The following is a 7,723-nucleotide window of genomic DNA, read 5'->3' as shown; positions in this document are numbered from 1 at the left end:
GCTCACTTCCTCGCGGTGCTGGTGCTTGGCAGAAGCATGAAGCCAGGCACCTGCATGCAGCAATGCTCTGCTTTGCTACGGCAAATCCTTCCCTGACAGAGTATTATTTGATGGGAAAACTGTTCTGCACCCCAGAAAGTCAGTGGGACTTTCGTGTTATTCCCACTGAGACCAGGGTATTACCTCGCCTGCCCTAAAGCTTACCAAAAACCATCCGAAGCTTTCTCGTTACAAAGACAGGAATGAAAAAGGCAAATCTTTTCCTATGGGTGTTATAGGCTTGCGGCACGACAAACCCATGCTGCTGGGATTTAAACATTCCCATTTAACAGCCTTTCTTGGAGCTCCTATTCCCGCATTCCCAGGGTAAGCGTGCAGCTCTGAGGGGGTTTGGCGCCACCACAGATGCTGGGGACAGTGGGAGGAGGTCCCCCACCAGCCCGTGCCTCTCGGTGCCTGGACAGGTTAGCCGGACACCTGGCTAGCAAAACCTTGAGGGATGCTGGGCTGGGGCAGCAGGGCTTGGGGCTGCACCCTCACAAAATAACCCAGCGGGGAAGCTGAGCCCCTCAGCCCCCCGGCAATAGCTGTCGATCTGTTGTTGCATTTACCTGCTGCTCCAAAAAAAAAAAAAAAAGCAGCTACTTCATTTTCCTTGATTTTCCTTTTATCAAGCATAAACATCCCGCCCCAGTTTCTCTACATTTTTCTCTGTCTTTTTTTTTTTTTCCTGGTTACCACATAACAAAAATGTTTCTCTTATATTAATTCTGTTACTCAGGCAAAGTAAACCATCGCTCCTCAGTATGCCGTACAAAAGCCAGAAACGGAGTGACTCAGTCATGCAGGATTTTATTTAAACCATTTGTCCTGTGGTCGGAGTAGATTAAAGGCAGATCAGGTTGCCCTCGGAGCAAGGCTGGGACAGTGAGAGTGAGAGATGTTGGCACTTGCTCCTGAAACCACATGCGGCTCGCGTGACTGCGGCTTCCTCTGGCCTCTTCTCGCCTCCTGGAAACTGGTCCCAGTGCGGGAGCACCTGTGTGTGCACAGGCAGAGGACTGGGACGTCCCCAGCTACCAGGGCACCGTGGCACGGGGACACCCAGCAGGGTCCCGGTGGGATGGGGCGGCGGAGATGGGGACGGAGGCGGTGGGAAGGTCCAGTCGGTGCCCCTCGTCCTGCCGAGGGACCTGCTGGAGCTGTGTCCTGAATCATCAGAGCTCAGAACAGGGATGCGAAGCCTCAAGGATCTGAAATAAAACACACGATAAACAGGCTGGTCCCTGCGGTGACATCCCCACCGGACCTACCACAAAAGGATCCAGGCTCGCTTCAAACAATTTCTTCCACTGTTATTGCAGTGTCACATCCATGTTCTCGGAACAGACTTGAGATAAGGTGAGAAAAGGTAAAAAGCAAATGCAATGAGGTGCCATCAGCTGCAAAGCGGCCGGGGATGATTTCGGGTCCTCTCCTCCCTGTGGCTGCGTCCGCCCGCCCTCCCGCCACCCCGCGCAAGGCTCTGCCCTGTGCCAGCACAGCTGGCTGCGCAGACCCGACCGGGAATTGATCTGGCTTTAAAATAATCCAAAATAACTACAGCAAAATAACATTTGGTTTAATTTTAAGGAGCATCATTTCCCTGATCTGGCTCGCAGAACGTGCCAGCGCTAGAGGAGCTGGAGCTGCGGGATGGGGAGGGAAGCAGCGAGGGATCCCCAAGCTCCAGTAACATTAGCAATTTAGTTAGAAATTTAATTTAGGGCTTTATTAGCTCTAAACAAAGCGTTTACAAACCTGAGCCTTTCTCCTTTCTCTGTCACATAGTGACTCTAATAGAGGGTGGCAAAGGGCTCTCTGTCTAAGGAAAATACTGAGAGGGTACCGTAAAAAGAGAGAATAAAACCAAACACGCAGTGCGGCGTGTTGCAGACTGTCCTTGTCATGGCTAGCGAGCTAGATTTCTACACGTAAATGTATATACATACACGTGCGTACATACATCACACATAAATAGCTGGAGAGCTCAGTCCATGCAGTGCCCATGCCATGCACTGTAGATTTTAGCAAACCTTTTCTCCCAAATGCATCAGCCACTTACATAAACAATAACAATCCTCTGTATTAAAAAATATGTCAAAGGCTTTGGTTAAGTGCCTGGCTTTCTGAATCCAGGTAACGGGGCTGCAGTCTGGGATGACTTCTGCTAATGCCAAATCGACTCGTTACCCTAATCCTCTGAGAAACAAAGCCTGGAAGCCTTGTGTGGATTTTTTTTTTTTTTTTTTTTACAGATTACAACTCTTGTGATCAGTTAATCCAAGAAATTACTCAGTTCTTCCAGTTTACTAAGTCAAAATATGATTGCTTTTCAAAGAATGCAAACTTGTATGAATTAATCTCTTTGTCTAGGGATAGAAAATTTTTTTTACTAATTTTATTCAAAAATATTGCCATGTGTGGGCTCCATAAATCTGTCTCACCCTGTTCCTAGTTACTTTCCCCAGATGCTTTGAACTTTTACAAAAAGTTGCCTAACCAAAAAAACACAGCTGCCACATGTTGTAATTTCCTCTTTGGGGGCATCTGTTACCGTCTTTACAAAGGTTTTGCCAACTTTCCCGAGGATTTTTCTCTATTCCTTGTATTTCTCAGTATCTGTTTAATTTTGTCACGGAAAGCAAAGCTGTTTGTTGTGTTTTCAGCACCTTGCATATAGTCTGAAGGATGCAGTGGCGAAAACTCCGTTATATTTACCGCTCGGTAAAGTAATTACATTCCCCAGCCCTTCGAACTCTATCAGCAAGCTTTCCATTGCTTGTCGAGTGTCTGACTTTTCATTTGACCAACTTCGGTGTCGAATTCAGGGGCAGGGAGGAAGAAGGGAAGAAAACCTACACTGAGGCAATAATTTAAAAAAAAATAAAAATGAAAAGGAAAATAAAAGAAAAGGATAAAGGTCACGGTGTGAAATTTACCTTTATGTTCTACTACCAAGTGCTTCCCCTTGTGACCGTGAGTGCTTCTCCTGACTTCGGAGGGGCTATTTTTGGAGAACGGGAGTAGGGCTTGCCCAACTTGTGGTAAAAAACACTGGTATTCCTCGGGTGGCCGCTCAGCCCACCACTTCAAAAGTTCAGCTTGAGCTGCACCTACAGGATATATCTGCAGAGGCTTAAACAGCTTCTCTATTGTAAAGCCAGCAGGCAGGTGCCAAAGTATAAAGAACCATAGAACCGTATAAATCTTATAAAGCAACAAGGAGAAGGCCGTGAAGATCTCTGCTCTTCCAAGGATGGGGTATTTGAGACGGGAATAAACGAACCGGAGGTGGGGCAGTGTGTGCCGTGAATCATCTTCATAGAATCAGCACAAAAAGGCTTGGGCTGGGAGGGACCTTGCAGACCACCTAGGGCTGAGCCCCCCGCCTTGGGCAGGGATGTCACCCACTGGATCAGGTTGCCCAGGGCCTCGTCCAACCTGGTCAAAGCAGTGTGGGAGCGGCCATCTGGAAGGTGCCTGGCCATGGCCGGGTGGTGGTGACGTGGTCCTGATGCTCTTAGGGTCTCTGCAGGATACTTGGGGTGCTGCAGGAGGTGGGGGAGGCACTGCGGGGATGCTCTCCAGCGATGCAGTGGCTGAGGATGCTCCTCAGATCATCACCACTCCTGTTCTTTCCAGCCCAGAAATTTGCCTGGTATTAGAAAACTAACCAAAGTTTGGCAGGCAGGGCACCGGCTGTCTTTCGGTAACCACCACGTGCTCCTCAGCCTTCCTGCTAGGTTCGCTCCTGCTCCTCCGCCACCGCCACGTGCGGAGGTGAGTCACGGTGGGTTTCCAAGCCCCACCGCAGCACGGAGCTTCGACAAAAACAACCGCACGCCCACGCACCAAATTGGCTCCATTACCCCATCCCTTCTGCAGTTCCCATTAACTTAAAGGGGCTAAATAACCGTGCCTGTTTCCGGACCTCGGGGGCATGGATGCTGCTCTGCAGCAACGTGCCGATTCCCAAGAAAATACAGAGCAGTTCGAGAAGCTCCAGCAAGGAGCTTGACTCACTGTTTTCTAACTATACTCATGGATTTGTTTTACTGTGTGGCCTTCTAAAAGTTTGTTTCTCTCCTGACTAATATGAGGAGTTAGTGAATGATTTTATTTGGCAAATATTGCTCATTTCTCCCATTGTTATTTTTTTTGCGGGGTTGGTTTTTTTCCTTTTTTTTTTTTTTGGTTTCTTTTTTAAACCACAGATAAAATTAGCTGAGCTTGAGTTTTGTTTTGCCTTTTGCAGCTTAATTTTAAGTGGAAACCTTGTCATCATTCCCCTCCCCTGAAGACGTGGAGCAGAGAGGAGTGTGAGTAAGCCAGCAGTGATCTCCTCCTTTCACGGAGATGTGCCCCAGGTTGTCAGAGCGCTGGGAACTCAGATGAAACACCAGCCAGAAAGTAAATGTTTGACTTTTCCTCCTGGCTTATTCTCAAAGAAACCTACCTTTTTCATCACGCGTAAAGTGAATTTGATGTACAAGGTGGCACGATTCGAGCATAATTGCCTGTAACAGGAAAGTGAGGGTGCTGAGCCTGAGTGATGCAGGAGGAGCCTCCCCAGCCACGGGGTCCCCAGCCTCCTGCCCGTGCCACTGTCAAGGGCTGTGGGCATGATTTGTGGCTGGTATTGCTCTTTAGAGCTTGGGCGGTAATTCCCAATAAGAGCAAAAGGAATTGTTAGACATCTCCTTATCCCACACGACTGGTCATTCATCATCCTCCTAGGTTTATTACCTGCGCTAGCTCAGCTCTTGGAGAAATGCAATATACTGTCAGAATTGCAGCAGGATGCTTTTCAAACACATTTGCTGGAATGCCAGCAAGAAAAGAAAGGGGAAACAAGGAAACGGGTACAGAAATGCCGATCTAAGCTCCAGGAACTCAGCACCTCAATGAGTTGGGCCCTTCAGAAGCACCATGCTAGCAGTGATCCCTGTTATCCTTCTTTTTTAATGATCCATTTGACTACAATTTACAGAAGCAGAATGGTAATGCAATTAATCTTTCACGGTGACATACCTGCTGGGCTGTAGTAAGGCTGAGAAAAATACGCCTTCTGGAAAGTGCTTTGCCTTACAATATGCTGCTCTCCTAATATGTATTCTAATAATACTGCAAAGGGGAAAACCATTTGGAAGGCTATGTTATTTCTTGGTACTTCGTGTCGGAATCCATGTTACTGTAGAAGTTATTATTGTAATAAAAAGTAGAAATGAGTTCTCAAAATACACTATAGCATATTATTCAGGACAGCCTGTAAGCACAGCCTTAATGTTAAGCACATGCGTGGATCACTCTGAAGTCAAACCAAAGGCTTCTGCTGTGTGCAGGGATGAATTTAAGTTAGCTGTTTTCCTGACTCAGGACTCCGCACAGACCCTCAGATAATACGAAGAGACAGACACAAACTCTTGGGGGAAAGAAATCCTAATCATATTAAATCAGTGGTAAATTCCCCTTCACCGTATGGCAGCCCAGACTTCATCGCTGGTTTAGGACAGGGGGAATTACTGCATTTGATTGTAGGAACATTTCTGTGTGAGCTGCAATGCCAGGCGTGTATGTGGCACCGCATTTTTCTGCTCCTTGCGTTTGCACCTGATAGAGCCACCTATTAGAGCTTCTCTGAATCCATTCTCATTTAAATTAATTACTCTTCAACAGAGTTGTCAGAACTGCACAGTTTTTAGAAAAGTCTTTATCTAGACTTTGTGCAGTGACAGGAGTGATCCTTCATCTCCCTTGGAAATAGCTGGATGGACACAACAAGAATTGCATTTGCTCTTTTCATCAGTGCATCATGTCACAGACTCATGCCATAAAACTGTAATATTTCATCTCCTTTGCTATGGTTTCTAGTAGACAAAATTGCTTCTTAACCTTACGCGTGTGGTTTTTCTCTGCTTGCACCTTATCTTGCTCCTGCACCAGCTTACAAAGCCAGCACAACAACCCCCAGTACCTTCCTGTGCAACAGGAGCCTGCACAAGGTCACTCCAAAATAATCTGGTTTTTAAGACTGTAGTACACAGTTTGAGAATGATGCTCTCAGAATTTGCAGCAGGAGATGCTAAGCTCTGGGTGAGGTGTCCTGCTGTTCTCATACGTGTCTCAGTTGGTTATCAGATTCACACTGGAAACCTCTGAATGCAGAAAGCAATGTCACACACCATGTTGGGCTTGCTTGAAGTGCTTCACACTGTCATTATTCAAATCTTAACAAGAGGGAAGGAAAAACCTAGCCTGCAATGATGCACACGCTGCATCTTGTGCTGCCTGCTGCTACCCCGACAGCAAAATGCGCATCTGCCGCCGGCGGGGACGGCAGCTCAGATACAGAGAGCTGCAAATGGGACAGGGCTTTTAACAGAGGGGGAAGACAGCATTGCAGGGATGTTCATTTTATACAGCGTTTCAGATGCATAGGCATGAAATCCGGGTCTCTTGAGGTCTTTGTTTACCAGAACAGGAAAAGGGTTTGTTTGGGTGTTGTAACGCAGCTCTCACCTCTGCTTTACACGTACTCCTGCAGTAGGCTTCCTGGAGATTTCCCCGGTTTATTACGGATTTACTGTATTATTTTCACGCACAGAAAAACAGGATGCCTTACACTGCAGAGAGGCTAAGAAGACCACAACAGCAGCCCCAGCAGCAGGATCTTATCCCTGGGAGGCAGCTGCAGAGGGAGGACAGGGACCTGGTGGCCCACGGGGACGTCGCCAGCTTTCCCTGCTGCTCCCTGATAAGGAGCAGGGAAGCATGGCCTCATTGTGGCCACCAACAAAAATGCAGGTACCCTCAGAGAGAGAAAAAACTGTCTGAAACACCAGGAGACCGCAACTGCAGCTCAGGACCGGGTCATTCAGAGGGCTTACAAAGTCAAATAGTAGCTGATGCAAAACATTTTAAGAAACCCTTTGCACGGAGTTTCTCATCCAAAATCCCCACATATTGGAGTCAGCACAATGTATTTGATCTTTCAGCTGGTTCAGCTTCCATCATCCTGAATTCAGGGGAAAAAAATGTAGTTCTTTGGAAAGACTTCCCAGCACCGCAGCTTTTTGAAGAGCATCACCTGGCATACAGCTATCCCTAGCAGGGACAGCTGGTGCCACCTAGGCCAGGAGAGCTGCTCTGGTGGACCTAGCAGTCAGCAGACAAACTTTTTAAATAAATATTGAGAAGAAAATAACATCCACAGATACATCTCTGCAAAGTTATTTGTGGCTTTGACACCATATATGAATTAAAACTTCTCTTTTCCAAAGACTTTTAACTTGGACCATGAAATAGGGCTGCAAAGTAGATAGAAAACATGCCAGCGGTAGATTGTCTGCTTTTTGCTTTTTATTTTTAAACATAGTTGGTTTTGTAATACTTCCCCAGAGGTGATGCAAGCCACAACTGACCCATAGCCCCGCATCAGCTGAAATCTGCCAAAATCACAGCTCTGTGAAATTCATAACAGGTCTCTGCTTTATCAGGAAATATATTGTGCAATAATGCAAGCTATTAATTAACACAAACAGAGATGTATTTCTCATCCTTTCCATCTCTTCAAGATAGTCGCTCATTACAAGGACTTATTCAGGCAAATGTCAAACGTGAAGTGGCCTTCCTTCCTTTCATGCAACTTGCCGAGATACTTGAAGGAATTTTAGGAAAGCAA

This window comes from Anser anser (genome assembly GCF_964211835.1).
Source record: "Anser anser genome assembly, chromosome: 19".
Taxonomy (NCBI): Eukaryota; Metazoa; Chordata; class Aves; order Anseriformes; family Anatidae; genus Anser; species Anser anser.
Note: the sequence above shows the minus strand (reverse complement) of the source record.